We start from the raw sequence: 14906 nt of genomic DNA on the forward strand, positions 1-14906 counted from the left end.
CTGCAGGTGGGTTCTCTGTGAAAGAAAAATGTTTCTTTTATTTGACATAGTTATTGATGTGCTCTCTTGCTTAAATTTTTAAGTAATATATTTGAAATAAAGCTGGTTATGATATGAAAAACTATCAAATGTTTCTTCATAAATAGTATTGATTGAAATTAATGTTTCTTAAGATAGCTAATTGGAATTTTCTCTCTGGTGGAAGTATCTAGTGAAGGTATCTCAGTCCTGAGCATAAGAAAAAGAGAGAAGAGACAGGTTTGGAGAAAAAGCTTTTAGTCTATTAAAGTCTCCTAAGAGAGAAAAAGAATCACACACAGAAAAAGACCATCTGTAGAAAAAGATGACTGTGCATTCTCCATTTTAAAAACAATGTTATGGCAGAAAAATGTATTTGTGACTTGTTAGCATATGTTCTAATTAGTTAGTTGGTAGGTACCAGTTACTTTGTTTTATTTTTATTATTTTAAAAAGGTTTTTATGTACCCAGGTTCAGTGTATTACTAAGGTTGACTTTAAACTCTAAACCTCCTTGGCTGACTTGGGTGCAAAGATTACAGATATGCTACACCAAGCTCAGATTCTGCTGTATTGGCGAACCAAACCAGAGATTTCTGCACATTCTAGAAGTATTTCCCCGCTGACCACACCACAAAACCATCAGACTCTAGTGGCTGTTTAGTGATAGATTACATATGGGATTAAAAATGGCCAATGTCATTGAGAATCTCTACAAGAAAAACGCCTTGTGGTGAAGGTTCCAAGACTTGGTATCCTTTCCAGATGAGAATCAACAAACAACTCATTGACTTGTACAGTCCTTCTGAGATTGAGTATTGAGCCAGGAGTAAAGGGTGAATTCACCATTGCAGATCCCTAAGTTAACTATTTTAATAAATTGACTTAATCAGGAAAGCATGGCCAATGTGTGTATATATGACAGAGATCCAATGTATTTTTAAAAATATTATACAGGGGGAGGTAATCCCCCTCAGGAACAGTCATAAGGGAGGGGAATAAGGGGAAAATGGGAGGGAGGGAAGAATGGAAGGATACAAGGGATGGGATAACCATTGAGATGTAACAAGAATAAACTAATAAAAAATTAAAAAATTTTTTTTCTTTTTTATTAATTCATTCATATTACATCTCAAACTCTTCACTCACACTGGAGATTGTCTTGTCCTAGATCTAGGTTGGGGTTCGATGTTTACTGCACTAATTGTCCTTGATTGGTACCATAGTTTGAGCAGAATCCCTGGGTCCAGATCTGCCCATCATAATGTTCTTCTTGTAGGTTTCTAGGATCCTCTGGATCCTTCTATTTCCCCATTCTCCCATACTTCTCTCACCTAGAGGCCCAATAGGATGTCCTCACATCTATTCCATTTTCCTGGTAGGTGAAGACTGTCATAGGACATGTCCCTTGGTCTAGTGTCTAGTAATAAGTAAGTATATACCATTTGAGCCTTTTTAGCTTGTTACCACGAAGATAATCAAAGAAGTCTATAAGCAAGTATAAATAAAAAATTTTAATGATGAAGGGGGCATCATTTTTGTTGCTTGAAGAAAATTGTTTCAGAATGTTATGTTCAATCAGGTAAATTAATAACTAAACACCGGGATTGACAAAGAATGGTCACAATGACAATATCAGTACGAACATGTGTGAAAAACTCTAGAAAAGGAGATATGACCTTTTAAAGGCATTGCATATGGCAAAGTGAGTATAACGATTCTCTCTGTCAAGAAAGTAGATTCTAATTTTTCTATGTATTTGGTGTAAGATACTGTAGTATGAACTTGTTACAAAGGCTTCTTTTTCACATCTACTATGATGCTTTTTGTATATAATGCTTCATATATAATATAAAGTATATGAGATATGCATATATTTATATGAAACATAAATATATTTTATATAAAATAAATACATTATATATAAATATGTACTTTAGAGGCATACACATATATATTTAAAAGGTATGTTTTTATTCTAGCATGTGCACTTACACATAAGAGTGCTTGCTACTACCTTTTTCAGTTCCTTTCCCTCATATTTTTCTTGGTCTCCTTTTTCTCCATCTTACTATTTGTGTTTGTTTCATTTGTAGATTTAGGTCTGGACATAATAGAAGGAAGATGATGTGTTGGTATTTCCATTTTTGCCATGTGGTCTTCATCTTATGAAAAAAAGACAACACTTTAATTCAACTTCCAACAACATCCCATTTTACTGAAGCTTTTGTAAATATAGATATCTTATATACAAAATCCCAAATCTATTCTATCTGAGTACAACTAAAGTAGATTGTTTTTTGGTTGGGTTTGGTTTTGGTTTGTTTTTACCAAAGGACCAATGCTTCTACTGTTTCACAAAAGACTGTATAGTAAATAATCTAGAAACCAACTGAACAACTTTCTTGCATCAACATTGTTTTCCATTATTAGGACATATCACCTTTTTCCATTCTTACTAATATTTAATACATCTAATATCTAAATTGCCTATTTCAATCATTAATAAAAACACTCAAGTTTTCATATCTTATGTTGGCTACAATAAAAATACTATTACCACCTTGTTTTATTGTTTGTTTGTTTTTATTTCATTTTTGCTTTATTAATCTATACTACAAACACAGACTGTGATTAAGCTGCTCACTTGCTTAAGGTCTCTGGGTAATGAAATTTGTGTTTCCACTAACATTCCTGTATAATATGAAGCTGTAGCAATGAATCAAGCTACCTTCAAGCTCCATCACATTATTAGAAAATTCCATCTCCATATACAAAGCTTTATAAATTAGGTTTATGTCCATTTGTAAATTTATACTCATATAGATAAAGACTTCTGTTGCACAGACAATAACAACTATCTAATTTAACTACTGCAGATATATATCTTTGACATGTTAATCTGACCAGAACAAAATAACTGTACCAGTTACTTTGTCATGTAAGGATGTAGAGGAATTTTAATCCAACAGCAAGGCTGCTTTGTCAAGGGATCACATCCAAGGACTTCTAGGTCTAAGTGATCTAACTGGAATGCAACAAAACCTTTATTTGCTTTAATCCCAATCACACCTTTAATCCCTAACAAAGACAGTAAATTTTGTTTATAGGAGGAGGAAGCCAGGTGTGAAAGTGAAAGGCAGGATATGTGTCAAACAAAAAGATTTGACAACATGAGTCAGAGATAAAATATGTCCAATCCTCATGAGAACAGACAAGAAAGGGACAATTTAAAAGAGTTGTGCAGGACTTGCTAAACCACAGGGGAAGAGGAAACAGGTAGTACAGATGAGACTTCATAGGCTGAGGTGAGATATAAGGGGAGGAGTGCTCCACTTTCTGAGGACTAGGGAAGAGAGGGAGAGGGGATGATGGAGAGAGGTTGGGATTGAGAGATGATGTAGGAGGGGACTATAATGGGGATGTAAAGTATTCAAACTGCAGAATACCACGTAATTTATATTGTTAATCCCACTATATGCAAATATCTCTGAGATTGGCTGAGACATAAATGTCTATGCATAGACAATGTTTCTTGTTGGTCACAGAATCCCTTTGAATTATTATTAGATGCTATTCTTCATATGGCATGAATGAAGTTATATAAATGTCTTTCTTCTGTTCATACAAAGAGCAGAAAACTAGCCTTAATTGTGCTGTGCATCCTGCACATTTAATATATTTATAATTTTAGGACTGTATAATGTTTGTGAGAAATTATAGGTTTCTAAAACAAAAGAACAGGACACTGACGCGGGATCAGACCTGACAGGATTCATTCATCCCAGCATGCTAGATGCTGACATCCTCCACCATTCATGTTCCTGCACTCAGCTTCTGTTCTTCATCAGAACAGGACAGCTTCAAAAAAAGTTTCCAATCCCAATTTGTCCAGCATTTCAGATTGTCCCACACAGGACTTGTATTAAGTCTGGAATTTCCCAGCATCTAGAAACTAGAGCACAAATGCTATTCCTAGCATGTTTAACCATTTTCCCCAATTTTATTTGGGCCCCTACAAAAGTATTTTTCATCTCAAATCAGCTGTAAAAAAAAACCTTAAGAGAATGACACCTCATTTCCATTAAGGGGGTGAGGTAGGGTTTTTGTTGTTTTCTTTGCTACAGATATTTTATTTTCAGTGGGAGATAATTATAAGTTACTATTGGTCTTATTTGGAAAGAAAATAAGGTTACACTCATGGATGCTTCTCTTTTCCTTTGTTTGTTAGTTTTGAGACAGGGGTTGAGGGAAAGAAGGGGGAATATAGAAATATAAAGGGATGATAGAACAAAAAGAAGATTATTGAGTCAATTCCTCAACTTAATTGTTACTCACAATTTTATCTTTAATTCATTGCTGTAGTAGTTTGTATACTGAGCAAAATAATTTTGAGACATTGGTATAGAATTCAAATTTAAGATTATTCTTCACATAAATTATATATATATATATATATATATATATATATTTCTACTGTAATATGAGATATTGTACCCATACAACTCAAGTAGAATGCAAGATTTACCTCCAAAATTTGAAAGTGCTATTGCAGGCTGTTTAGGATAAGTAAGTTATATAAGTTAACTGTTAGTTGATCAAATCATGGTCATATCAGTTATTAGTCTATTTTTATCACAAAGATTTATATCCTAAGTCTAACAAATAGATACGATTCTATAGATAGATAAGGTAAAATAGTTAGATAAGATCTTCAAAAACCTCAGAGACCTACATAAGATGGCATTTAAAGATGATTTTACTATTTTAAAGATTCATCGACAATGAAACAGGTTAATGCCTAGTAACACCCTGTCTACCTCAAGGAAGATGATGAGCATCAAAGAACCTCCCTATGGAGATGTTGTCAAATGTGACAAACTCGCCACTGAGCAAATTGTCCTCATTTTGGCCACTGACAGAATTCTGCCCTAAAGTGAGAAAGCTTAGATGCAGGCAGAATGGACCGCTAACCCTTGCCAAAACAGGGTAAGCAAGTTCTCAGTAGTTCCTGCTTCACAAGTATTTCTGTCAGATATATTGGCCAGAAGGCTGAAGATGATGCTCCAGTGATATAGAGAATTTTGGATGACTATTTAGCCAGCAAACAGTCTCTCTAATATTTTTTTACTTTGGAAGCTGCTAACCTGCCCTTCCTCTTCATTCATGTAATTAATTTTATTCCTTCTCAAGTCTCTGATTGAGTTGAAAACCAGACAGTTTAGTTCAACAAATAAGCTTAGTTGTTTAGAGATTAAGATGTTTTAATTTCTAGATATGTTATTTTAAGTTGATAAAGATGATACATGATAAATATTGATTTACATTCAGAATTTTAGACTCATCAATATAGGAAAGAGGTTTTCGTCAAAGTTGCCAAATACAAATAGCCAAAATACTATGAAGTAAATTAATATAATTCCTGATTGTTTTGTTGTTCTTCTTATTGTTCATAGTTTATTTTAAATAGTGAAATAATATAAATAAACAAACACACACACACATATATAATTTAAAATAGAGCAGTGCAGAAAAGCAAGTTAGTTCAGTAAGTTGGGGGCTAGTTGAGAGACAGTGGAGTGCAGTTGAGTTTGGGCAGTTCAGTTCTTGGAGTTCAGTGGCAGAACAACTCACTCTTAAGGAGAGCAAAGCCTGTTTGAATCAGTCAGCTTAGAGAAGAGATTTTATCCAGAACAGCTGAGGTGAACCAGACAGCCAGACTTCATAAAAAACTAGAAAAAAGGCCAGTTATTCAGTATTCATCCACTGACATCACAATTATATCTGGAAAATAAAAGATATATTTACATGAGGGGATTTATTTTATCTTTTTGTTCTCTAAATATTTAATACTGGGCTGAAAATACAGAGATGAACTTTCATCTCACCATATCTACAGCAGGAACTTTCATCTCACCATATCTACAGCAGGGAATTAAGACTAATAGTATATATCAGGATTGCGATGGTAAATATAAATGAATAAAATGGAAAAATAAATGGTAGTCTATAGTAAGTCTACTGATATCTGCTCTTAAAGGTTATTTTCCTTTTAAAATATGTTTATCATTATTAACAATTTCATGTTATGTAGCTCAGGCTGATATAAACTTGCAATGTTTTGGTCTCTACTTACAAGAATGGAACTCAGAAGAGACTTGATACCCTATGAGCATATAAAAGGGGAATAGGTCCCCCTCATTCACAATCATAGGAGAGGGGAGTAAGGGGAAAATGGGAAGGAGAGAAGAATGGGAGGATACAACGGATGGGATAACAATTGAGATGTAATATGAATAAATTATTAAAATATATTTTTAAAAAGAAAAAAACAGGAATGGAACTCATAGGCATGTCATGCAGTGTTCAGTTCCTGGAATTATTATAATAAGTACATGTTACAATAAGTAAAAGATTAAATGCTATATTCCATAAATTAATGAGATATGTTACTAAAATGACAATATGCATGTCTCTTCTTTTATAAAAATTAATTCAGTTGTCTGAATTCTTACAAAAAAATATTTGATCAGAACTCCAAAAGCATGTTTTAGTAGCAATGCTTTATTACCTATTTCATTCAGTATTATCTTTACGTCTTTAGCATACTGTATTATATGTCAATTTCAATATCAATTAAGGTTTTTAAAAAATATACTAAGAGTGATATGGTTCTTTTATATATAAGGTAACTCCTCACAGATTTTCACATATGATTTATGTGTGGGTTTTAGAAAGCCATTAAGTCTTTCCTGTGTCAAATAATGGGGACTTGACCATTCAATGCTGTGTAATGTTTCCTCTTTCCCTATGCATCTAGAAAGGCAATCTTCTTGGTATAATTTGTTTTTTGACAATTTCTTTTTTTTAATGTGTTCTACACTATGTCACTGCAAGAATATTTTGTGCGATTTTCACTAAACTAGAATTTATATCTCATAATATCTACCTAATTAGATGCAGAAATTGATTTAGCATAGTTTTAATAGAAATGAAAGTTGACTTTTATTTCATTTCTTGAGAGAAGTTATGCATTAAGGTGGCCAAATAATATATCATTTACATTATTCTTGTAGTCTGGAAGACATTTAAATTTAATAGTCTTTACTAGAGTAAAGTTCAGCTCTCTGGAACTATAAAGTCATATTATTAATATCTAGATTACATTACCATAAAAATTAAGTAATGAGCTTTTCTTAAAGAAGAAAAATGATTCAGTCCCAATAGCCAAAAAGTTACAAATGACTTCTTCAAAACAGTGTACATATAATTTAGGTGGATTCTGGTAATATTTTGGAGGTATACTGTGGTGGTTCGAACAAGATTGCCACTATAGGTTCATATACCTGAGTAGCCATCATGGGCTAGAATTCTTTCATATATTAAAATGACTAGAAGATGTGTTCTTGTAAAAGGAAATGTACAACTTGGGGAATGGGGCTTGATGTTTAAAAAACCTACACCAGAACCAGCATTTCCCCCATTTCTATCTAGGCCAAAAAGGTTCAGGTTGAAGTTCTTTGCTATTTCTCCTGCACTTGGCACGACTCCTCACAAATATGCTCTTCCCACTGTGCCTCCTGCCATGATGAAAGTGGAAGCATTAAGCAGACCACATTAAAGATTTTCTTTTATACATATTGCCCTGTTCATAGTGTTTCATCACATCACTGCAACAATAAATAAGACATACAGGATACCTATGTTCAGACAAGTTGAAGGGACTAATGTTTATAAATAAATATAAAACTAAAAGTGAGTCCTCCATTTGGCACCAAGTTCAGCATTTTCCAGTAATGGTGGACTGAGCAACAGGATTTCCTGGCAGCTCCCACCTTTAGGATTCCCTTAAGAACACCTAGCTACTCAGCCATAACACATATGCAAAGAACCTAGGTTAGACCCTTATGAACTCCCTGACCTTTGTGATCCCCAATGAGTCTCTATCAGTTGATTGATGCTGTCTTTGTACCTTGTTCTTTTGGTGACCCTGACCCCTTTGGTTCCTCAGATCCTTCCTCTCACTCTTAGGCAAGACTATTCAAGCTAATGTTTGGCTGTAGGATTCTGCATCTGCTCTCTTCAGTTGTTGGGCGAATTCTCCCTGACCCCTTGATGGCCATTACACTAGTCTTTGATCCCAGAACACTATTCAGGGAGCATAAATTGTAGTTCAAAGGTTTTGTGGGTAGGTTGATATTCCAATCCCTCCACTTGAGGACCTTGCCTGGTTATAAAAGATGACCAGTTCAGGCTCTTGGTAACCAATTACTATGAGAGTTTGCTGGGTATACTCTTGGAGATTCCATGGAGCTTCCTTTGTGCTAGTTTCCTTATGCAGCCTGTATTGGATGGTACTTTTTTTTACTAACTCAATTCTTTTCCCTCCAACTTTTGTATTAATAGTGCATATAATGAAGTGAAATAATTAGAAGATAATTAATAGAAAATGGTCACTAAAAGAAAATCAAGTGCTAACTTTTCAAAAGGAAAGACCAGGGCACTTAAAAATCAAAACAATCAAACAAAAATCCATTCATACATAAAATCCAAAGACCAGCTGTCTGAGTCCATTTCTTATAGCTCAATATTAAACAGGAGGAACATTCTTATAACATGACTCACTGACCAAACTAATGTAGTAAATTCCTCAAACAAGTTTTCTCCTCTCTTGGTTTTGTCATTTGATAAGTAAGACAATCAAGAATGATGTGAAAAATAATTATTACATTACAAATAAGATAGGTTTATTGGAGATAATTTATCCACTTGCCAACACTTGCCACTTATATATTTTATCATTGCCTAAATGTTTCATTTTGCTAGCAACTTGCCACAAGCTATACTAATTTCTTTAAAAAGGCAAACAAGTCCTTGAAGCATCAGGAACAAATATTTTTTATTAAAAAATAAAATGTCTAAATCAATATCATATCTCATTATTATCAACTTAATACATCTATCTAGACCTAGAAATATCTTAACCACTAAACAACTGAGCTTAATCGTAAAACTAAACTATTTGGTATTCAACCAATCAGAGCTTTGAGAAGGAGTAAAATTGATTACCTGAGTGAACCAGGCGCACTTTCAAATGAGAAGATGACAGAAACAATTTGCTACCTGAGCGGTCACACAAAGCTCTCTATAACATTGGAGCATCATCTTCAACCTTCTGGCCAAATATATCTGACAGACATATTTTTCAGGCAGGAGTTATTGAGGACTTGCTTACCGTGTCTTGGCAGATTTCAGCCGTCGATTCGGCCTGCATCCAGATAGCCCATTTTTAGGCAGAATTCTGACTGTGGTAGAAACCAGGACATTTTGTCCACTGGCTGGTTTGCCACATTTAAATCCATCTCCATAAGGATGTTTTTTGATGCTCATCATCCTCTTTGAGGTAGGCTGGGTGTTTCCAGGAGTTAACCTGTCTTGTTGTCAAAGAATTCTTAAAACAATAAAAACATCTTTAAATGCCATGTTGTTTAAGACTCTGAGGGTTTTGAAGACCTTATCTAACTATTTTATCTTATCTTTATATAGAACCATATCTATTTGCTGCACCTAAGATGTATATTCTTGTGATAAAGAATAGACTAGTAATTGATAAGACCATGATTCGATCAACTAACTTGTTTAACGTATTTATCCTAAACAGTCTGCAATAGCACTTTCAAAGTAGATTGTTTTAGGTCTAGATAGATGTTTTAAGTTGATAATGATGAAATGTGATATTGATTTACATTCAGAATTTTAGATGCACCAATTAGGAAAGATGTTTTCTTTAAGGTTGTCAAATAAAAATAGCCAAAACACTAAGAAATAACATTTATATAATTCCAGATTGTTTCATGGTTCTTCTTTTTTGTTACATATACATTTATATTATTCCACATATATACAATTAACTACCTATAACAAGAATAAATATGACATGTGATTTACTCTGTTTACATAATTTACTATATTTATATATACTTATTATGTGTAATTTACCATAGAGTTACTAAGATAAGACTAATGTTATGAGAATCATCAACTACACAGAATTTTCAGTGTTTTTTTCATTGTTAATTGAGGACCACCAAAACTTTTATCACATTCCCATATTCTCTATCCTTCTTAAATAAGTGACTTCAAAGTAAGGAATTTATTGTACCTGACAATGGAATGTGCTACTGAGCACCCACAGAATGGCTCCATTTCTATGAAAAGATACATTGGGAAGGGATTGCTACAACTATGTCATCAATTTCCTGAGTACACATTGCTTGGGAATCTCAAAAAAATTATCTAATTGCTCTAAGGTATAACTTGAGGTTCAAGTTCCTGGAAAATGTTTCATTTTCTTCCCAACAATATAGATTTTGATGTGAAAAGTCAGATATTATTTATTAAAATCCTTATAAAAATGTTTAGCAAAAGTCACAGGGAGAAATAACACATGTATTAACAATCACTATTCCTAAAAACCTAGAATATGGAATAAAAGAAATAATACGAATTTAAGTGTGAGTCAATCTGTGAAGGTTAAGATATGGGCATGAAATTCAGTAATAAAAATTAGAAGTTAAGGGCAAAGTCTTTTCCGTGCTTTGTGCAGTGGCTACCTGGATGTGCGTGGCAATGTGCGCGGTAGGCAAAGCAGGCCTGAAAGCAATGGAGTGTGCATGGGACCTGTAGCTTCAGCAGCAAGGTGGTAGCCATTGGCCCGATCAAGGTGAGATACACTATCACCTCAGTGGAGGTTTTTGATTGGGAGCTTGGGAAGATGGTGAACCTGGCAGAGCTGTAAAAAGGCAAGAAAGGTGTGCTGTTTGGAGTCCGTGGGGCACTTATGCCTGGTTGTTCTAAGACCCACCTCCCTCTGTTTGTGGAGCAAGCTGGATCTCTAAAGGCCAAGGGAAGGCAGGTGGTGGCCTTTAGATATCCAGTGTTAATGAAGTCTTTGTGACCAATCAGTCGAGTTGAGGCCAGCAGGCAGAAGGCAAGGTTCGGCTTCTAGCTGACCTCACTTGATCCTTCGGGAAGACAACATTTATTACTGGATGATTTTTTGCTGTCTCTCTTTGGGAATTGTCAAATTAAGAGGTTCTCCATGGCGATAGACATAGTGAAGGCCCTGAATGTGGATCTTGAAGGCATAGGCCTCACCTGCAGCCTGGCTCCCAACATCCTCTCACAACTCTGAGGTCCTGGCCAGAGAAGGGCTCTATTCCCCTCCCATCCCTCCCACACAGCTCTGGGCTGAAAGGTGCAGCCCCTCCCCACCGGGGACAACTTCAATGGAACTTGGACCATTTTTTTTCCCAATAAACTATCTAATTTGTGTCTATAAAAAAATAGAAGTTAACATTTTTATATATAAAATCCTGAAGAGTATAGAGTCCGTTAAGAAATGTACTATGCTGGAGCTTCAAGCAGACAGGACAACTTGCATGCAGCCAGAGGAATGACTATTTATATGACAGTACTACTTAATCTTCCTAATGCAGTGGCCATTTAATATAGCTCATCATGTTGTGGCGACCCACAATCATAAAATTATTTTCATTACTACATCATAACTGTAATTTTGTTACAAATTGTAATGTAAATATTTTTGGAGATAGAAGTTTAGGAAAGGGTCCAGAACCCACCAGCTGAGTACCACTGATGAATGAAATTATGTCTATTAAAAGGCTAATGTATCTATTCATTTTAGAAAGAGCATGTCAGTCTATGATTCATGGATGAACTCAGGTATGTATCTATCGGCTGCAAGTGAAATCACTATCATAATATTTTGAGTCAATAGGATGCCAGATATGTCTATATGATTTTGGCAAGTGGATGCTTAATAAAGAGGAACCTTCTCAAAAAAGAAAAAACAAAAGATGTGAACACTGCTAATGGCATTAAAGTCATGACCACTCCAGGAATATGAGTGCTGTGAAGAATTCACTCACTAAAAGCATAATGACTCTGGAGTTACACTAAGTATCCAGAAAAGTAATATTGAAAACAAATGACAGAATATTGCTTTACACCTTTTAACCTAGTATGGGAAGAAAGAACATATTGTTGGAAATTTTTAAAGGAACCATTTTATTTTCTTTAGTAAAAGGTAAGTCATTAGAAGATATTTTTTAAGTATTTATGTCAGTCAGTGGAGAAAATATTCAGATAATGAAGAAGATTGAGTGAAACAGAAGATAGCATATGGTAAAAACTCTTGTGTTCAATTCATTTCTCTCGTTATCTGTGAGAAGAAAAAGTAAAGTGGCACACAGTCTTGGTAGTCATAGCAACGGTGATACTTTATTATATCGAGGAAGAAATATCAAGACATAAATTTCAAAATAATTTGAGTTATTTACTGAGCAAAATTTACTGTTTTCTCCTAGGAAATACAAATGTAGATATGCATAATATGAAATATGGCTAATATTAAGCTTACTAAATGGAGAACATACTCTCTGTAGGTTATATTTAAAATAGAAACAATTATTGTTAAAAAATATGTTAAAAAACATACTTTGTTTTTTTTAAAGGCAGAATTTCTCTCTGTAGCCTAGGCTATCCTCAACTTGCTTTGTTGACCAAGCTGGCCTTGAAATCACAGAGATTCTCCTGCCTTTGTCTCCACCAGTGTGGTTATTAAAGGTGTGTCACACTACCCTTGGCTAAAATGATGCATTTCATAGGATTAGAAGACAGAGACTATTGTTATATAAAATTTCACATTGTTTGAACTAAATTCTATGCAATGTTCTGCATTTGTTCTCCCTTGTGAACACAGTTCTTGCTGTGGCAAGGACAACCTATACATGGTAACATGACGTGTTAGAAGTGAACATTTTACTTTTGGGTTTCTGCTTCCTGTTCCTGGACATTGTTTATTTTTCCTGTTGTTTGAAGAAAGCACATGCTACCTAACACAAGTCAGCTAGGAGAAAATTATTCATACTTCATGTATGATTAGGAAAAAACATAATATGAGCTGTGTAACAAAACATAAAAATGGGAAATGATCATGAATTAATTAGTTTAAGCTTTAAAAGCAGTACACTATAATTGTGCATATTTATTTGTATACAAAATGACATTTCATACATGTATAGCATAGTAACCATCATTTTCTATCATGTCAAAATCCTATAAATAAAAAATTACTAATCTCTTCTATAAATTATGTACTATATTCTCTGAAATGCTTTACGGTAATGAAAACGTATGGGTAAATTTTCTTTGAATATTTTCATTTACATTATGTAAATAATCACTCAAGTTTCACTTAACTGCTTTTCAATCCAAACCTATAAATATAATGGATAAAAGCTGCCTGGAAATTAATACTTCTCATTGAATATTAGATCATGCATAAGTATAAATAATTAAATGGAAATGCCTGCCTAGAAAGTAATCATGACTGCATGAGAAATATAACTTAAACTGATTAAAGATACCATAATGAATTTTGAAAAGTACTAATGGATTTTAACCACTAACAGACTTGTATATTAGCATGTTGAAAGAAATTAAATAGTTTAAAGAATGGTCTGGTAATAGTCCAGTTAAGAAGACTGAAACCTTCTTTAAAAATAGTAGGCAATCTTTCAGCTCCTTTCCAGCACCTAGTCTACCATATGCAACTATGCTGACAATAGACTAAACTGCTGAACTGTACATTGGCCCCATTAAATTGCTTTCCTTTATAAGAGTTGCTGTGGTCATGATATCTCTTCACAGCAATATAAAACCCTAAGACAGAAATTGGTATCAGGGACTGATGCATTGCTGTGACAAGCCAGACATACTTTTGTTTGGGTGAATGTGGAACACCTTGGGACTAGAGAATCAGTTGAGTGATTACGCGAAACTTAACGAGTGACACTAGTAGGGGCATGGAAGACAATGATGCTGAGAGCAATATTACCTGTGGAGGCCTGGTCTAAGTGGTTCCAGAGAAGAAGGATATTAGTATGTGGCTGAGAGACCCATCCTGTAGTATTTTGGCAAAGAATGTGGCAGCTTTCTTCCCTTATCCAAATAATCTATTAGGGGCTAATTTGAAGAGTATGGATTATTGGATTCGGCAGAGGAGGTTTCAAATAAGCCTAGTATTGTCTATGGCATGCTGTTATTAGTGGCCAGTCTTATACAGATCTATAAAAAAAAAAAAGAAAACTACATTGAGCTACAAAAAATATAAAGTATACACTTTGAGGTAAACAGGATCAGGAGGAAAATGTTTAAAGAAAAGACTAATCTTAAATGGAATACAGGGAATAGTGTTGTCAGGGCAAGCCCTACTCAGCTAAATTTACAACTAGGACAAAAATGTTAAGGGCCTGCAATTTTGGTGAATGCCTCTAATTCCAGTTCTGAGAATGCAGACACTGGAAACCTCTAATTTCAAGACAAGTCTGGTCTACAGAGCCACGTTACAGGGCAGCCAAGTTTAAGGAGTAAAGGAAACCATCAAAACCACAAAGCTTCTGCAGATGTAACCAAAGGAGGGGGCCATGTTTCAACTCCCATAAGCAACAGAACTTAGCAGCTTTAGCCAAATGATTGTTTTTAGAGTGCACAACATTGGGGGTGTCTGTGCATAAAGGCCTGTAAAAGCCATTATGTGAAGCTGTAAAGATGACACCTGGTTTGCCTTGTAGATCCTAAGATGTTTGAGATGTCAAAGTTGTAAGATCTGCCAAGGAAAGGTGCTTGGAGGGAGTGGATCAGCTGAAAAGAAAGAAGTATGTTGTAGTAAACAAAGCTGAAAAGAGGTGGATATCTGAAGAGTGCTTTGATATCTAACCAAGAGATAAAGTTCAGAGTTTTCCTTGTCGGTTTTCATCTTAATTTGGTACAGTATTTATTTTTACTATGCTTCCTATCCTCCA

At 34.5% G+C, this 14906-nt stretch overlaps 1 pseudogene; it reads left to right on the forward strand.

Moving 5' to 3' along the window:
* The first annotated feature begins 707 nt into the window (after nucleotides 1–707).
* LOC127202329 (peroxiredoxin-5, mitochondrial-like) lies at nucleotides 708–11212 on the forward strand (annotated as a pseudogene).
* The last annotated feature ends 3694 nt before the right edge of the window (nucleotides 11213–14906 follow it).

Source organism: Acomys russatus, chromosome 18, assembly GCF_903995435.1.
Source record: "Acomys russatus chromosome 18, mAcoRus1.1, whole genome shotgun sequence".
Classification (NCBI taxonomy): Eukaryota; Metazoa; Chordata; class Mammalia; order Rodentia; family Muridae; genus Acomys; species Acomys russatus.